The sequence below is a fragment of the Hemicordylus capensis genome, chromosome 1 (genome assembly GCF_027244095.1).
Source record: "Hemicordylus capensis ecotype Gifberg chromosome 1, rHemCap1.1.pri, whole genome shotgun sequence".
Lineage (NCBI taxonomy): Eukaryota > Metazoa > Chordata > Lepidosauria > Squamata > Cordylidae > Hemicordylus > Hemicordylus capensis.
Window position 1 is genome coordinate 7,016,670 of NC_069657.1, and position 19,491 is coordinate 7,036,160.

The 19,491-nt window shown below is 47.0% G+C and overlaps 1 long non-coding RNA gene across 1 annotated transcript; it reads left to right on the top strand.

Annotated features, from left to right (window-relative positions):
• Positions 1-706: 706 nt before the first annotated feature.
• LOC128340013 (uncharacterized) lies at positions 707-7,256 on the top strand. Its single transcript, XR_008313402.1, has 3 exons — positions 707-820; positions 3,815-3,926; positions 6,986-7,256. It is a non-coding gene; the product is annotated as an uncharacterized LOC128340013 (long non-coding RNA).
• Positions 7,257-19,491: the final 12,235 nt, after the last annotated feature.

Below are 19,491 nucleotides of genomic sequence, written 5' to 3' on the forward strand. Positions count from 1 at the left end.
CGGTCCTAGTCCAGCACTCTAACCACTACCACTACCACTACACTACGCTGGCTCAGGGTGGTTTAAAATTAAAGTAGAAACCATTAAAACCAATAACAATTAAAACAGAAATATAAATATAAACATCAATTAACAATTAAAACATCATAAAAAACAATTAAACAAACAGAACAATTAAAACTCTGAAAACCAGATTACAGCATTAAAACAATTAAAACTAATTAAAAATCCTGGAAAGCCAGGCCAAACAGATAGGTTTTAAGGGCTCTCTTGAAGGTCAATAAAGAATTCAGATTGCAGATTTCTGCTGGGAGTGCATTCCACAGCCCAGGAGCAGCTATAGAGAAGACCCGCCTCTGAATCACCATCAGGTGGTAACTGGAGACGGACCTCCTCAGATGACCTTAATGTGCTGACCTGCTCTGTCTCCGACCGGTTCACCTCTCCTTCACCAGTAGGGGTGCACTACGTACTGTTCAAGTACTGGGCAAACGGCAGGTACTGGGCCGGTTCACTGCCGGTTCACCAATATATGGCAGCTCCCGGGTACTGCTATAAAAATAAGAAATGTTTTAACAAATTTTAATTGATATGTTTTATGCATTATTCTTTTCTTTTCCTTCTTCTGATAATTGTATTATTGCTGCTTGTTGTATGTATGTTATGTTTGGTCTTGTACCGTAAAATAGAGAGAGAGAGAGAGAGACAGACAGACAGACAGACAGACTTTGGGGATCATGCGGTGATCGTGCAGTGGGGATCATGTAGAAGAAGGCACTCTCTAAGATAACTCGGACCCAAGCCATTCAGGGCTTTAAAGGTAATAACCAGCACTTTGTATTTTGCCCGGAAACATATCGGGCTAGCTCACTGTGCTCACTGTGCTAGTTCACCCCTAATCCACTCCTCCCTGTCCTTTAGAGTTTGTCTCCAGGAATAACAGTATCCCACGGGTTCTCATCGTCCCACCAGATTATTTTCCATTATGCCCACTATATCTCTGTTTTCTTTAGCAACGAAGCACTCCAGCTCGCCCATCTTTGCTTGGAGGCTTCTGGCATTGGTATATAAACACCTCTGCATCGAGTCTCCTACCTGCTGTTGGCATGTGCTATCTCCCTTACTGTCATTTGACCTTTTTGACCAACTGTCAGGTATTTCCATCTGCTCTACTCCCGGTTCTACTCTTCCCCTTCTGGTTTAGCTGAAAAGTTTGCACCCTTGCACCTTGGGATTTTGCTTGCCGAACCAGATACCACCCAGTTCCTGTCAGCTACCCCCCAGGTGTCCTTTTAAAAGCTGCTCTGCAACCTTTTTGATTTTAAGCATCAGCAGACTACAGCACCATCCTCCCTCCCTTTTATCCCAGGTAGAAAACCCAGGCTACCAGGTGGAGAAATGCTGGGATCAGGACAGATCCCAGTGGTTCTCATGACCAGCTCTACCCAAGTAGGGTTGCACTAGCCCTGGAAGAGCTGGTCGTAAGAACGACTTCAATTTTTACTTTTATTTTTTGCTTCAGAGTACTGTTTTGTATTTGTATGCAATTTACTATTTCTTTAATTGGGTGATGACTCTAATTATGATGCCAAACTATTTTCAAAACCACTTGCATAGCTGCATGAACAGAAACAAGAATAGGATTCTTTTAGAAACCATAATCTGGCTCATGCTTTTTCAAGAGCAAGAATGCAAAAGGAGGAGAGAGTAAAAAGGAGAAGACCTCTCTTTAGATTAATCATGTCTCTCTTCTTCCTCTTCCACCCGCCCCCCACTTCTACCCCCTTGGGAAAGCAGGAGACACCATGACGGCTCAGCCTGTCATATCTTGAGCCCACCTTGTACCATGGCCTTCACCTCCCCCTCTCGCACACACACCCTTCCAATGTGTCCCGTTTCTAGTCCTGCCAAGTCCTGCATCCCCCCCATCCTGTTATACAGCTTATCTCCCTCCTGTTATTTCTCCATATCAGATCGCAGCAAGAAAAATGATTTGCTTGCATTCAATATAGGTAGTATTACCCCCGGGAAGCGTTAATGACTTCAGCAAAGATGTTTCCACCTACAGGCAAGGGGTCTGATCACTTTGCCATCTGCTACAGACAACCGATGTCGAAATCCAGGTTTTTTAATGGATCGCATCACCTGTGGCTTCTAAACCGCTCAAGCTCTTAAAAGCACCCCCACCCCCACCCCTTTTCCCTCCAAGGTGAAACGTGAAGCAACCGAAAAGCATGCTTGAAAGTCAGAGAGATACTTTCTCTGGTTCAGCCAGACACTGGGAGCCTGTCCCCTTTCTTCAGCTTTAATTGTCCTGGGTGGGTCTGTCATGGGTCACGGAGGGATCAGATCTGTTAAGCTACAACTTGGACCTCTGATGTCCTCTCCCAGCAGGAGGGGGAAGCCCAACCCAGCAGGTGCCATAAACACCCCTTTCCCCAAGTTTCCTAATCACTTCAGATCTAATTACCAATCACACGTGGCTTGGGAGTTTCTGTTCAGAAGGCCTTGGGCAGTGTCCCCCTGCTAAGCTAAAGAAGAAGAGCCTTTACAGAACCGAGTCTTTCCAGAGTTGGTGTTTTTCAGTACAGAGCAGCCACTATACAATTTTTTTCTTTGCATCCTCAGTTGACGTTGAAATGTTGTTGCATTTAATATATATCTATTTCTGAGATCTATTTCAGAACTTGATATTCTAAAGGAGTCATGGTGGCCACGGAAGGAGGCAGCCCCACATCTCCCTCCCTTCTTTCCACCCCCCAGGTTGCCCAGTCAAAGACAATTGCGACATCACCACATTGCAAAGCCTTCCCACCCCTCCAAACAGCAGCCAATAAAATGCAGCCGGGCGGAGGACGTGATGAGGCAATGAGGATGTCACATCACACATTGTCTTTTACTAGGTATCACAGGGGAGAGAAGGTGGTTGTGGGGGGAGAGAAAGAGGGCTCTCTTGCTCTGGGCAGCAGCGACTAGCCCGGCAGCCGGAATGAGGAGGAGTGCAACCGAAATTTCTCCCAAGCGGAATCTGAAGAGTACTCCAGGTGTCTCCCAAGAAGAAACTGAAATTCAAAGAGAACGTTGGTTCTTTCCAAAGGGAGCGTTGTGGATTTCTCAGATGGTTTATCCACCTCCCAATGGAATTTGTATTTCTGGGCTCGCCCATATGGATCTTAGTGGGCTGGCAGTGGTGTCGGGAGAGCATAGGCGACCCATGTTCTCACGGGTAGTGGCTTCTCCCTCACCCCCCTGGCAGTGGCTGGAGTGGCATGCTCCCTACCCTGCTCCTTCCACTGGTGGTAGTGGAGCTCAGCAGCTCCCCCCCCCCTCCGCCCTGCCAGCAATGGCGTGCTCCATGCGGCACGGTGTTGGGGATGGACAGCATGCAGGGGTAGAGGAGCCCCTGCAGAAACACTGGAGGCTTCCACACTCCTGCTGCTTCCCTCAGGGCGCATGCGCACACTCATTCACTCTCACTCTCATATAACCAGCGTGCTCATTTATAACTCCACCTCGTGGGCTTGTATGTATGTATGTATGTATTTATCCGATTTATAGACTGCCCTTCCAAAATGGCTCAGGGCAGTTTACAACAGGATAAAAGCAATTAAAACCCATTAACAATTAAAATCAGAACTATAAAAACAGAATGAAACCAATCAAACATTCAAATAGCTAAAAACCCTGGAAAACCAGGGTAACAATTTAAAACAATTTAAAGCAGTTTAAAAACCCTGGAAGGCCAGGTCAAATAGATAGGTTTTAAGGGCTCTCCTGAAAGACAGTAATGAACTCAAATTACGGATTCCTGCAGGGAGTGCATTCCATAGCCCAGGAGCAACTACAGAGAAGGCCGGCCTCTGAGTCGCCACCAGACGAAGCGGTGGTAACTGGAGATGGACCTCCTCAGATGATCTTAATGTGAGGTGGGGATCATGCAGAAGAAGGCGCTCTCTAAGATAGCATTAAGCGTTGTAAGCATTACAGCCACGAGGTTCTTCTCCCACTTGGATTGGAATCCGAGTCCCAGAATAACTTCTCTGCATCCCTGCTTGCTCTCTTCCCCCCTTGAAGCTCCTCCCTCATCCCAACTAACCATTATTGCTATTCCAGGTGGTGGGAGGGAAGGAGGTCTCTTGGCTAAATTTGCAGGGGGTGTGGAAACCAGAGCCAAAAGAGAGGGAAAGCCAGACTACCTTGCAGCTATCCCTTTCCCTTTGTGGGCTGGCAGTGCCGCCTGTTTCATTGAGGGTGTGTTTCTCCTGAAGCCCCCTGTATTTAGTGGAGGTTATTTCACTAGCAAGCCAGAGGTTGCCGGTTCGAATCCCCACTAGTATGTTTCCCAGACTATGGGAAGTACCTATATCAGGCAGCAATGATATAGGAAGATGCTGAAAGGCATCGTCTCAGACTGCACAGGAGATGACAATGGGAATCTCCTTCTCTATTCTACCAAAGAAAACCACAGGGCTCTGTGATTGCCAGGAGTTGACACCGACTCAACTGCACACTTTACCTTTACTGCCAGGTAAGCGTGCATAGAATTTCAGCCTGGGAAACACAATGGGGAAACTCCTAAGTTTTGCAGGAAAATTACCAACCTGGCAAACTGCACAGTGGCTGAAGGCAAAGCAACTGATCACTTTGGGTCTGGAAGACAAAACAGCAACTGAGCGAGGATAGGATCATTCACTCCAACCAGTTTGGTCTGTTCCTCTGAATTTGTTTTCCAAGGGGGTATAAAAAACCACCGCTATACTAATCGCGCATGTTAAAGTCTCATCCAAACTGGCCCTTTGTCCCCTTGTGAGTGGGGTGGCAAAATGAGGGCAGGGCATCTTGGTTCTGCACATAATAAAGTAAGCCGTGTTAGGGCCAAAGTGATGCCTGCTTCCAATTTCAATTCCCAGGGAAAATGTAGCTTAGCTATCAGATGTTTGGGGGGAAACATCGCCTTAAGGAAAAGTTTATCAGAATTTAACAACGGAGTCATCAATCATAGCTAACAATGCATATCACTCATTGCTATAATAATCCCAGAATGAGGTAACAAGCTGCAGATGAATTTTTGCAACTGCTAAAGGCACGCTTGCATTGCCAGAGCCGGTGTGGTGCAACTGTTAAGAGCTGGTCTCCTGGGAAGCTGCGGGTTCAAATCTCACTTTAGTGGGAGGCAAATCCCATGATGAGGGAGACCCTGTAAAGTAATTCATTTCTCACCTCTTGCATGTTTACTAAAGACTTGGCATATTTAGATCTATCTGTCTATACTATAAAGCTGCTTGGACCTCACTCACTCACTTATGAACTGACTGACATGAAACTCCCAGACCAAACCACAAAAGATAAAAACATACCATTTTCCCGGGTAGGTTCCAGACCTTGTCCAGACTACCAAAACAACAACAACAACAACAACAACAACCCAAGCCCAGGAAACATTAAGTATCTTCCTGGAAAATCCAGAAAAACTATCCCGTTGGAAAGCATGCAGAATGAGATCTCATAGAAATAGGAAAAGACTAGAGTCACAGTGAGATAAGGTTAGGACGCTTACAAACTGCAAACCCTCACTAACTCACTCACTCACTGACATGAAGCTCCCAGACCAAACCATGAAAGATAGAAATGTGCTGTTTTTGCAGGAAGGTTCCAGACTTTGTCCAGACTCTGAAAAAAATATAGCTTTGGTGAGCAACCCTGGGGGCAGGGGAGGAGGGATGCATTAATGCCCTGGAAAATGTGGGGAAATTCTCCCATTGGACAGCATGAGGAATGAGACCTCATAGAGCTAGGAAAAGAATACAGTCATAGTGATATAAGACATTAATATGCTTGCAATCCACAAGCCAGTGTGTGTGTGTGTGTGTGTGTGTGTGTGTGTGTGTGTGTTATAAAAAAGGAGATTGACAACAGAGATAATTAGATGAAATCATATTTTGATTGATTGATTGATTGATTGATTGATTGATTGATTTCTATACCGTCCTTCCAAAAATGGCTCAGGGTGGTTTACACAGAGGGAATAAGATGGCTCCGTGTCCCCAAAGGGCTCACAATCCAAAAAGAAACATAAGATAGACACCAGCAACAGTCACTGGAGGTACTGTGCTGGGGATGGATAGATCATGGGACTTCAGCTCCCATAATCCCCAGCCAAAGGCCACTGAGGCTGGAGATTATGGGAGTTGAGGTCCAATAACATCTGCGGACCCAATGTTGAGAATCCCTGTCCTAACCTATTGAGGGTTTGTTTGTTTGTTTGTTTGATTTCTATACCGCCCTTCCAAAAATGGCCAAGGGCGGTTGTGAGAACAAGCCTTGTCTGCCCACAGCATCTTGGTAGGGCAGGCCAATAACAACCCCATTTTACAGAACCAAGGCTCTGACATGGTGATCTGCCCCAAAGGCACCCGATGTCCTCATGGCTGCCATGCTGTAGTCATGTTGGTGCCTAGATGAGGCTCCCATTTCTTTCTTTCCTTGCTTCCCAGGCCCCAGTGCCAGAGTAAACAAGCTCCAGGAGAATGCCTCTCAGTCAGAAAGGGCTGTCTCCACCACGGACGTCCACAGCCCCAGCCACTGTGGGCACCACCTCGGACGCAGACGGACCGTCTGTGAGTGTGCTAATCCAGGGTCCCAGTCATAGGGAGCGATCAGCTCTGAACTGGAGATGCAGCTCAACAGAAAGACCTGGGGCTGCCCAAGGACGGACTCTTCTTTGAGAGAGCTGTCCTTTCCCTTCTCCTAAGAGAAAAGAGGAGCCGGAGAGAGGGCTGCTGTTCTCCTCCCGGACCCAGGGCACAGGCTCTTGGCGACGTGTGTGCATGTTGAACAAGCAAAACAAGGCCAAGGGTTTCCTTCTCAAAAATACCAACAGCTCCAAAATGCTGCAGCTGGACAGCAAACTAGAGCAACAGCTTCCACAGGGTAACGAATCAAAGATTTTTTCTCCTTCCTCTTTTTTTTTTTTTTTGCAAAACAGATGCCGTTGGGCTGGCACCGATCCTTCCCTGGCAGGGAGCAGAGGACCCAGGGAGCTGAAAGGTTCCGAGACGGAAGAGTATCCAGAGACTGTTTGTTCATAAACACAGCTGGGCGCTTTGGTGAGCAACCTGCTTTCTGCCTGGGCTGGCTGGATTCCTTCCACGCAGCCATCCTGTGAGGAGGAAGAGGAGGGGGGAGGCAGGCAGGCAGGCAATGCTGCCATCACTGCATCCCATGCGCCAGAGAAATAATTAAACAGTTTTTCTTAACCTTTTGACCCCCTCTATTTATTCTCCCCATCCATTATACGTCTACCTTCTCAAATAGCAGGATCCTGAAACCGAGCCACGGGGGTCAAGGGGTTTATTGTTTAATGGAGATGAAACATTTTGTAAATTGTACAAAGTCACAATGTTTAGAGTATAGGCTTCTGGAGGGCTGAATCTCTCTCTCTCCCCCTCCTTGAACAAACAGGGAGATCTAACATATGTTCTCCCTCCATCGCAGGAAATTTGGGATAAGTGTAGAACTGGCATAGACATGTTACCAAATCCTTCCTATAAACCAAATGACATCTGCATTCAAATAAAAACATTCCTTCCCTCCAAATACCAGGAAATGCTAAAAGTATCACTATTCTTCTAAGGTCAGGCTGAAATGAGATTTTTGGCGTCCACAACACAAAGAGAGTTCACCATGGGCCAAGAGTTTCTTTCTCTTATTTCTTTTCCTTTTCTTTCTTTTCTTTTTTGTTATAAACCCGACACATTTGTTAAGGAAAATCTCAAGAGTCCCCCTTCTGGGTCAAACGTGTGTGTGTGTGTGTGTGTGTGTGTGTGTGTGTGTGTGTGTGTGTTTTGCAAGCATTTAATCTTCATCATATGAATTCGCATAAATATTTGAGGAGAATGGACTTACACTAACAAATATGCCAGTTGTCTTTTGTTTTTGCTGGTGCTCTCGCTTTCCAGGAAAGGTAGGGCTTTGCTATAAAGCAAAGCAAATATCCTCTGAGCGTATCACACCAAAATAATCAAAAGGAGGGGAATAGCCGGAGATTTACAAAATATGGATATTCTTCAGTAAATAAATGGAAGGAGAGACCATGGCTGGGTAGGGGGGTCCGGTGTTGTGACGTTGGCAGGGTTTTTATGGCTAAATGCAGCATGAATCTTGGTTGGTCCAGTGGCTTTAGGGTGTAAGAGTACATCCCAATCGTGGCTCGTCATAACAAGCCAGGGGGGCACCCAAGGAGACCCAGTTGCCTCTGCCTCCCCACAGCTTGGATTGTTCCTCTCTTTTCCGCACTGCCTGCAGGTCGGCCATTCCTCAGTAGAGCTACACATTTAACCACACTGCTCTGCTTGATGAATGGCTAGCCTGCAGGCGGTGTGGCTAACTGCACAGCTCTGCTTGCAGGCAGCACAGGAGAGAGAGGAGCAACCCGAGCTGCTGGGAAGCAGAGGCAGCTGCACCTCCTTCAGTGCCCCCTCAGCTTGTTAGGGCGAGCCACTAGTGGGATGTACCCAGGGAGACTTGGGTCAAAACTCCTCCTGCTGTTACAGGGGGGTAACAGCAGGAGGGAGGGCATGCCCTCAACTCCTGCCTGCAGGCTTCCAGCGACATCTGGAAGGCCACTGTGTGAAACAGGATGCTGGACTAGATGGGCCTTCTTGGGCCTGATCCAGCAAGGTTGTTCCCATGTTCTTATGTTCTAAAATCCCAGTGCAGCCCTGCCAAGCACCAGATCTGGTGCTGGCATCAGGTTTGGAGGTCTCTTGGGGAAGACACAGGGCTAGCCTTAGGGGGTGAGTGAACCAGGTGGACATCTTCAAGCACCTACCTGAGGGGTATCATCATCATCATCATCATCATCATCATCATTATTATTATTATTATTATTATTATTATTATTATTATTATTTCAATTTCTATACCAAGTTGGATGGCAAGCTGAGCTTATGCAAGCCGTACAACTGGGCAATAATGATAAAGGAACCATGGCGGAGGCCTCCAAAGTCACCCCTTGCCCAGGGCTGGTCCTCCTGGAAAGGCACTTTGTGTGGGGCTATTCCCCTATGGGTCCCTCGACTCCTCACCATTGCCAACATGACCCCTTTGCTTGCCACTCTCCCTCTGTCTGACAGTTGGCATAGGTGCCACAGGGGCAGGGCAAGGTGAGCAAGCAGTAATGATGGCAAAGAGGGGCAACAGCCATCACCACCACCAGCCACCTTGGCCACCAGCTCTCTCCCTCTGGACCCTCTCCCTCTGGCCCCACTCTCTCCCACTCTGGGCTCTCCCACTCTGGGCTCCCACTCTCTCCCTCGGGGCCCTCTCCCTCTGGCCCCACTCTCTCCCACTCTGGGCTCTCCCCAGAGTACCCTTGCCACTTGCTATCTTGGGAGAAAGCAGAGGACTATCTAGACCAGGGATTCTCAAACTTGGGTCCTCAGGTGTTATTGGACTTCAACTCCCATAATCCCCAGCCTCAGTGGCCTTTGGTTGGGGATTATGGGAGTTGAAGTCCAATAACACCTGAGGACCCATGTTTGAGAATCACTGATAGACAATAATTTATTCAAACATGAGCACAAATTGCAGTGAGAATTGTTTCCAGGGCATCCAAATGACATTTAAGTATGTTGCACAATAACTTAGCGCCATCTGTTGGCTATTTGCTGGCAAGTTGTGAAAAACCCATCCCTTTTCATTACTGTTTTATTCTGAACTCTTAAAAAGCATGAGTTTTTCATGGCTTCTCAGCAGATGGCCAGCAGATGCACTAAGAAATGACAATGTCATCTGGATGCCCCAGAAAAGCTCTCATTACGCTTAGTGCTCCTTTTGGAAGAAATTGTCATCTAGATAGGCCCCAGGTGGGTGGGTGGCAATGATGTTGAGGATGCAGAAGGAGTTCGAGAGGAAGGACAAAATAGGACAATTTCAAGGGATGAGTGAAGGATTCTTGTAAAGCTTTGAGGAGATGACTTACCACTGTTTCGTGCGGTGGTGGATGCCATACTGTATTCGTTTTTAGTCATTTTTGCTGCTCCTCTGCAGGCCAAACAGTAACAGCAACTCTGGAAACACAAGATCTCTTTCCAACACCAGCACTCCATCTGGCCACTGTTTTTTTCCTAGAATGCTCCTGGAATTATGCTACATTCATTATAGGGAAAATGGTGGCCAGATGAAGCCAACTTCCAGCTCTTCCCATGATTGATACTGCTATTGTCTACTGTTATAGCATAATGTGTTTTTAAAAGGACACCCACCACTAATGGGTGGGGAAATGATAGACCCTTCACCACAAATCATTAAGAATTTTGCATCCCCACCCCCATAAAAAGTTTTTTAAAAACACCTCCAATTTTTGCTGCCTGAGAATGGGGTGTACATGGATCAGTACCAGTCATGATGTCAGATCATTCTGAAGGGGCTTGTGGGGAGAAATGGTGACTCTCAGGCAACCTCCCAGGCTCCCAAGGAGGGGGCTGGTGATATTTGGCGCTCTGAACTATTCACTGGTGACTCCTGCTCCCTTGGGCCACCTCATGGGCATCTTGTGGGGGGGGGTGTAAAAGGGGACAGGTGTCCCCTCCTCCCTGCAGAGGCATTTCAAACCCTGCAGTCCAAAACCAACAGCCCTCCCTTGGAAATTAAACTCAATCATAAATAATTACTGTGAATTATCTAATATTATAATACAGCACCTATGAAGGCAGAAGCAGCAGAGGGCGAGGTAAAGCTAGGACCTCTCCCACGCTCTGCACAGGTGCCTCCATGGCTGCACTTCTCTTCTGGAAGTGTATGGGGAAGGGAGGGGGCTGATGAGATTTTGGGCTTTCAGCCATTCACTAGGGGCCCTACCCCATGGGCCATCTCCTAATGGTGCCCCTGCAGTCTAAACCTATCCAGTCCATCCCTCCCTCTACCACCCCTTATCTAGCATATATACCTTTGGGAGCTCTCTTATATTTATCAGGAAAAGAACCACCAGTCCAGGATATTATTATTATTATTATTATTATTATTATTATTATTTATTCAATTTCTATATTGCCCTTCCAAAAATGGCTCAGGGTGCTTTACACAGAGAAATAATTTATTCATTCATTCGTTCATTCATTCATAGCATCCCTTCCAGCATAGCATCAATCCCAGGTGGCTGTTTCTGGTGTCTCTCTCTGTCTTTTTAGACTATGAGCCCTTTTGGGACGGAAAACCATCTTCTCATTCATTTTTCTATGCAAACCAGTTTGAGAATGTCTTTTGTTGAAAAGCAGTATATATTCTTCATCATCACCACCAGCAAACATAATTTCCAAGTGTGTGCTTTGGATTGGTTGCTCACACTCCAAAACCCATACTTCTCCGTACCTTCCAGGACATTTAAGGATTTAGAAAATTCAGACCTGATGTACACTCCACCCTTCTACATAAAACCACTATCTCAGAAAACCACTATCTCAGAAGCTCAATTACCTTTAATTACCCTTAAAATAAGTGCAATTTTTTCAGTGGAGTACTGGGTCTCTAGAAGGAAAGGAGCCAGCAATGTTCCACACAGATTTCAGGTTCCCACCTCATTTCCTATTCACAGTGCTCTTGTCAACCAGTGACATCTGCTGGCCAGCTAAGAAACTGTGGTCGGGTTCAGACGTAACACGAAACCAGAGGTCCCTTCACCTCCGGTCTTGCTAGCCAAACATCCAAATGCACCAAACTACAGTTAAATTACAGTTAAAGGGTGAAATGGACCCCTGGTATCCCTCTCCAAGCTCAATTTGTCACCTTCTGTTCTCTAAGTTTTCTGGTCCCAAGCTTCAGTTTGGTAGTGCCAGCATTACATCTTAACACTGACACCACTGTTAGCCTTCTCCACAACTGGAGTTCAGGGAAGAAGCTCCTCCCTTGCTCCAGCTGTTATTGGCTGTGTGGGCTGTCCTTCAGGAAAGAAGGAAGCCTGCACAGCCAGATCCCCCATCTCCCCCCACTGTTTGAACATGGACGGGCTCCACTGGACCCACGGTTCCATGTTAAGTCTGAATGCAGCCTGTATCATTAATGGTACAAACCACAGTTTAAAATACAGCTGTCTGCATAGGATTTTATTTTTTAATAACACAAAACCAACAACTATCACCAACAGCCAAAGGGAATAGAGAGAGGGAGGACATGCTGGGAATGGAGGAGGAGAAGGAAAGAAAGAAGAACTGAGAGATGGAGAGCTAGAAAAGCAAATGCGGAGGAGGAGGAGGAGGAGACCTCCAAGCACAAAGAAAGGAAGAAAAAGGACAGAGAGAGGAAGGCTGGGAAAGAAAGAAAACTAACAGCAAAGAGTGAATGAAGAAGGTGATAAATTAAAAAAAAAAACTGTTCCCCGTTAATCCACTTGTAACTTTTGGTGGGCCTTCTGTTAATAATAATAATAATAATAATAATAATAATAATAATAATAATAATAATAGCTATCTTTAACAGATGAGACACTCCCAGAGATTTGAAGTACTGTAGAATAAACTATCATTCTTTTCTCACCATACATGATTTTATAAATTGCTATCATGTTCCTCTTCAATATCAATATTCTCACCCCAACTAATATTAATGACATTTAGGATACATACAGCGGAATTCAAGTGGTGCAAGCATTTCACATATATTCTCTCAGTGACTCTTAGAACAGCTCTATAAGGTAGGTCAGTATCCTTATCCCATCTTGCAGAGGGAATAAAGAAAATGATGAGTTTGTGGCTGAAGCAGAGTTTCAGCAGGGGTCTTGCAGGATCATAGTGCATAATCTTACCTACCACACTGTGACATTTTAAGCCTTCCTCCATAAGAAAGTTCTGTTATAAGAAAGTGCAATGGCCCAATCAAAACAGCACACTATTTCAAACATGGCCACACTCCAGCATTCTAATTCTTGCTGTTTTAATTTCACCCCCTTTCTAAATAACTCAATAACTAATAACTGTCCCTGCCATTTTCATTGGACAAATGACTGCCGGTGTCTGAAACCTCTTTCCTGGGAGGGCAGGGTCACAGCCTCATATGTGTCAAATTAGTCTCACTCTAACCTTCCTTCTCATTTGACAGTCTGTTGCTCACCCTGCAGTTTGGAGATATAATTTTGCAGCTTTCAGCGTCTACTTGGGATTCCTCTTGCCCAAGTGACAATTTGCTTTCTCAGACCTGAGTCCAGCTCATAAGGTCCCTCTTTTAATTGTTTTAAAATAGATATTGTCATTCCATGACAATTGCTTTCCCCTGGCATGCTCTCACTCCTGTCTGACTTCAGTTGCCCTCATCAGTGACATCACCACATGTTCAAATGTCATTTATTTATTTATTTATTTATTTAATGTTTCCCCCCATTCTATCCTGTGGGATCAGACTGGCTTTCAGTGGTTTTCCTAAGTGCTTCTGGCCCCAAGAGGCTTGTGATATAAATGATCAAACCCTTTGGGGATGGGGAAAGAAGGAAGCCAAATGAAATAAACATGACATTTTATGGACATGGTTCTTTTTTTAAAAAAGAAAGAATGAAAAAAATTCCAGTCATAGGAACATAGGAAGCTGCCTTCTACTGAGTCAGACCATTGGTCCATCTAGCTCAGTATTGTCTACACAGACTGGCAGCGGCTTCTCCAAGGTTGCAGGCAGGAGTCCCTCTCAGCCCTATCTTGGAGATACCAAGGAGGGAACTTGGAACCTTCTGCATGCAAGCAGGCAGGAGCTTTTCCCAGAGCGGCCCCCTCCCCTAAGGGGAATATGTTACACTGCTCACACACGTAGAGGCTGTTCTCACAAGCAGGCAAAACCAGGCTAACAAAGCCAAGCTCGGTTTTGCCCACACAACACGTGAGAACCGCTTGGATTATGTCTGATCCCAGCAGCACCTCAGCAGCAAACCTGCCAAGCAAGCCACCCTCTTAAATGGGGGCCCCACTTTTTAAAATCATCTGCCAGGCTGCCCCTGTTGCTTGTAGCCAGGGAGACTGCAGGGCTCCTGGCCGGCATCAGGGCAATCCCCACAATACACTGCACACTCGTGCACTTGTGCAGTGCAATATGGGAGTTCCGGGGCCCACGACCCTCCGCACTGCCGAGGAGGCAGCTGCACGTCTGGGTGCGCGATCTCCATGCTCCGACCAACAATGAGGATCGTCTGTGGGGGAAGGAAGCTTTTTGAGGCTTCCTCCCAGTCCCCACCCCTTCAAGACCTCTCGCATGGATCATGAGAAAAGGCTCCTAGTCTCCCCTTCAGGTGGACCCTCCTTAGCAAAGGGGACAATTCATGCTGCTACAACAAGGCCAGCTCTCTGACCAACTGGCCTACAACAAGGCCAGTTGGGTCATGTTGGAGTCCTGAAGCTCTGCCTAGGAAGCAGACAGGTAGAACTTCGCTGCCGGGTCTTGGAAAAGGCTCCTTCCCTCCTGCAGCAGCATCAACTGCTATCTGAACCCCTGCTAACTGGGCAAAGAGGCACCTTTTACCGTGGTGATTCTCTTTATTTAGCAGGGGGAGAGTAACTGGCCCTCTCCACCCCCAGCACAGTACTTCCAGTGACTGTTGCTGGTGTCTATCTTATGTTTCGTTTTAGAATGTGAGCCCTTTGGGGACTGGGAGCCATCTTATTTATTTGTTGTTTCTCTTTGTAAACCGCCCTGAGCTATTTTTGGAAGGGCGGTATAGAAATTGAAATAATAATAATAATAATAATAATAATAATAATAATAATAATAATAATAATAATAGTGGTGTTGTGGTGTCCTCAATGGCACGGCCTGATCCCTAACTGGCTGGGTTCACCCATGTCACTAGCCTTTGCAAGGAAGAAAAAAGAATACAGTAAATGGGGGAGGAGGAAGGTACTACTAGGGGGGAGGAAATTACCACCAAATAAGATTTGAAATGGCAAATACATGCACATCCCTATGCATTTCTTAGGTTATATTTCCCCATCATCAAAACTTCTGTTTTTGACCTGAAATTGAAACTGGAGGAGAATTGTGGTATTTTATTCATTCATTCATTCATTCATTCAATCTCTATACCACCCTTCCAAAAATGGCTCAGGGCGGTTTAAACAAAGAAACAATAAATAAATAAGATGGACCCCTGTCCCCAAAGGGCTCACAATCTAAAAGAGAAACATGAAATAGACACCAGCAACAGCCACTGGAGGGATGCTGTGCTGGGGGTGGAGAGGGCCAGTTACTCTCCCCCTGCTAAATAAAGAGAATCACCACATTAAAAGGTGCCTCTTGGCCCAGTTAGCAGGGGTCCTGCTAATTTAGAAGAACAACCCACTTGAAACCAGCTTGCACGGACAGCTATGATTCCCCTCCCAAACAGCAACGCTTGTTTTGGTAAGGTAGGGTTAACAGTGCTTTCTGGGACAGCCCAGCCTGTGTGTTGGGAAAGCTGTAACAAGGGGCTGGAATTAGCTAAGCTGTCCGTGAGGACCACCCAAGCGGACCTAAATATGGGGTTTCTTTTAAGTGGGGCTAGGATCAAAGAATAAAAAGAGATTAGAGCCAATAAGGAGCTAAAGGGGGAACATCTGGTTCTTCTCAAGAATCACCAGTGGAAAGGTGAAGCTGTTTCTGGGAAAGGGGATTCCTAAGACTTTTTCTCCACAGCATGTACTGAGTAAGATAGCAATGGGCTGCACCCACTCTTTCCATGGGCATATTTCTGGCTTCCTTGCAGAAATGGCCTTTAGGTATTAGTCATATAGAAGCATCAGCTGTGGTGGCGCAGTGGGGAAGCAACTTTCCTAGGGAGCAAGAGGCAGTTAGTTCGAATCCCTGCCAGTGTGCTTCCCAGATTGTGCCTAGTAAACCTATACTTGTAGTCACCTATATCGATATAGGTGACTACACCTATAGTGATATAGGAAGGTGCTGGAGGCAGATGCTCACGTCAGTGACAACAGCAAAGGCATCATCTCATCCTGGAAGGCGATGGTCAACCCCTCCTGTATTCTACCAAGAAAGCCACAAGGCTCTGTGGTCGTCAGGAGTAGACACCGACTCGACGGCACCATCTTTCCTTTCCTTTCATTCCATATAGAAGCAGCGAACCCCTCCATGGCTTGGGAATTTGCAAGGGGTCACTGAGTTTCAGCCACAAGCACAATGTAAGAGGAGAGGAAGATAAGGAAAGCTAAGAGGAGAGGAGAGCTGGTCTTGTGGTAGCACGCACAAATTCTCCCCTTTGCTAAGCGGGGTCCACCCTGGTTTGCATTTGGATTGGATGGGAGACGATGAGCCCTTTCTCACGAGCAGTGAGAAAAGGCAAGAAGAGGGATAGCAGGGAGGAGGCCTCAAAAAGCTTACCTCCCTGCAGATGAGCACGTCCTTCCTTGTGTTTCCCAGCAGATGATTACTGGCTACTGCCAGTTGCTCTGAGCAGTGGTGGATTAACAGAGAGGCAGAGTAGGCATTTGCCTAAGGCGCCAAAATTTGAGAAGCAGAAAATTTTGCCCCTCCTCAAATTTTGCCACCCCTCTCTGTGGCCAGTGGCTTCTGCAGCAAGGGTGGAGTGGGTGAGGAGAAAGCCCCCTCCTTTCCCTTATTTTTTTTAAAAAGGCAAACCTTTTTTGTTTAAGGTAAGACAAAAGCCTTTTTGCCTCCTGGCTCCAAGGATCGGGGTGCCAAGCACAAGTGTGTGGTGCATTATGGGGATCCCCCCTCCCCTCCCCAGAGCCAACCGGGAGCTCTGCAGTCAGCCAGTCATTGCTGAAACCAGCCATGGCTGGCAGAAGATCCGGAAAAAACGGGGTTAGGAGAACGTTCACTCTCCTAGCCTTAACTTAGAGGGAGGCGCCATAGGCAGGTTTGAAAAACTTCTACATGTAAGTGCTGTAAGATATTCCCCTTAAGAGATGGGACCATAGCTCAGTGGAAGAGCATCTGTGAGCTCCAAGTTCCCCAGTTAATTCCCAAGACAGGGCCAAGAGGGACTCCTGCCTGCAGCCTTGGAGAAGCTGCTGCCAGTTAGGGATGTGCACGAACCGGTCTGGAGGCCATAACAGAGGCCTCTGAACTGGTTCGAATGTCGCCCAGTCCAACCCCTGGGTGTGTGTGTGTGTGTGTCTCCCTTTAAGGGTGGGGAGTTGCACTTACCCCTCCCGCTGCTTTCCCCCCACCGGCGCTCCGTTTTATTGAAAAGTTCTGGGGGCGGCAGCATTCCTCCCTGCTGACCCTGCCCCCATTGTTGGCCAGAAATACCGAAAGTAGCTACTGCACATGCGCCCGCCGCACATTGCATGTGTGACGTGTGCACGCAACGTGCAACGTGTTTGGTGCGCACATGGCAGCAAGCACACACGCAATAGCTACTTTCAGTACTTCCAGCCAACAATAGGAGCAGGGGCGGTAGGGAGGAACGCTACCACCCCAAAAATATTTCAATAAAACAGAGTGCCGGTGAGGAGAAAGCGGTGGGGGGGGGTAAGTGCAACCCCCCTGCCCTTAAAGGGAGACCCCCATCGGCGCTGGATCATGCCTCTGTGGTTCCCTACTGCCAGTCTGTGTGGACAAGACAATATTGAGCTAGATGGACCACTGGTCTGACTCAGGAGAAGGCAGCTTCCTAGGTCCCTGTGTTGGGCCATCCACACTCCACCACATCACACACATACACACACATCCCCATTCACACCACAGCATGTCACCAATGGTTATTCCAAAAACCACTGGAGGAATTCCATGGGGCAGTTCCATTACCCAGGCTGAAGATGCAGATCCCTGGGGAAAGTCTAGCTGCCCATTATAAGCCCTGCGGGATCCAGATGCCTTTAATTGTTAGGACAATCTTTCCTGGTTTAAAGGGACGTCTCCAATGCGTCCGTGTTGGCGTGCTTCACTCTGGTCCTCCCACATGAATATAGGCTTGTTCATACAACCAATTGGGGGTGGTGGGGTGAATGGGAGTGTCAGTCTAGGACTAGAGAAATTTATGTTCAAATAGCCACTCAGCCATGAAGCTCACAGAACTGTTGTAAAGTTAAAAGGGGTGGATTAATGCAAATTCTAACAACACATGGGGTTCCTGGACAGTCACCCATCCAGATGCTGAGCAGCTAAACCTGGTTAGCTATAGCAAAGTGGCTACGACATGAAACCTCAGACCATACAAGAGCTAAACCCTGAGCCCTTTGGAGGGAAAGGAAGAGAAATGTGTAAGACAGTTATAAAAACTTAAATAAGACTTGCTCAAGCACAGCTCTGGCACTCCAGCTGTTGTTAAACTACAACTCCCACATCCCCAGTCACACTTTGTTGTGGCTGGGGGTTATGGGAATTGTAGTTTAACAACAGCTGGAGAACCAAGGTTGCTTATCCCTGCTCTAGCACATGACAATAGCCCAGTGAAGAAGTTATTCAAGCACAGATTAAAGTAGCTAAATTCTTTGCCTCCAGAAAGGGGTGGGGGCACGACCATGCATGGTCCCAACCACAGAAGGGTGGGACTTGAGGGCACCTGTAAATAACACCCAATCTGAAAATTTGGCTTTTGTTGGCTTAGAAAATACTGAGGTGAGTCTTACGATCAGTGAGACCCGCCTCGAGAGGGTTAGCCCACTCTCCCTGCACACGAGCAGGCTGCAGCCTTGGGCAGCCAGATTGGCTGCCCACACGGCTGCCAGCTCCATCACGGAGACGGCAGGGGCTGTGGGGATTGGGGGTTGCACGGCCCCCCGAAGTTCCAGCATGCTCTGCACGAGTGCGCAGAGCATGCTGGAGAGACGTCCAAGCCGGGAGGCTGCTTTTTAGCCTCCCGGTCGGGGGTCTCCTCATGAGTTGTCACGGAGCTGCACCACACCACACCACAGCAACACATGATCCAGGAACCCCAGTTAGCAGAGTACTTGCTTCACTAACCTAAGCTAAGGGGAGGGCTACAGAAGCAGGTTACCTGCTGTGAGGAGACCGGGCTTGCCTGCGAGTCCGGTGGTTCTCACGATCCGCTAAAATTGGGCTAGGCTCTCCTAGCCCGATTTTAGCCGATCGTGAGAACAGCCTCACTGTATTTACATGAATCCAAGACTAGGCTTTTCTCCAAGTTCTTTGATGTTAGAAATTAGGGGTTCATCTTAAATGCTGTTCCTTTTGGGTAAATACAGGTATACCCTCTATTTAACCTCCCTTTTTAAAAAGGGGTCGTCTTAAAATCAGGGCCTTCTATTTACCTTCTATTCAGGTAAATACGGTATATCCGTACCACACTCCTCCCATGGGACGAGTGCCAAATCTTTTCTCAATTGCTTTATCTTACGCAGAGTAAGTAATGGCTCGTGCCGGACTGTGGAGTGTTAATGTACGAGACATTGAGGTGTGAACGAAGGAGAAAGTAGAGGGAGATGCATGATTAATCGTCCAGTTGTATTATTTTGATCTGGACTTGACAAGTTTTCTCGGAATGCTGAACCCTAGTATAAATACATGGCCAACCCAGCTGTTCAAACAGTGTGATTAATTAAA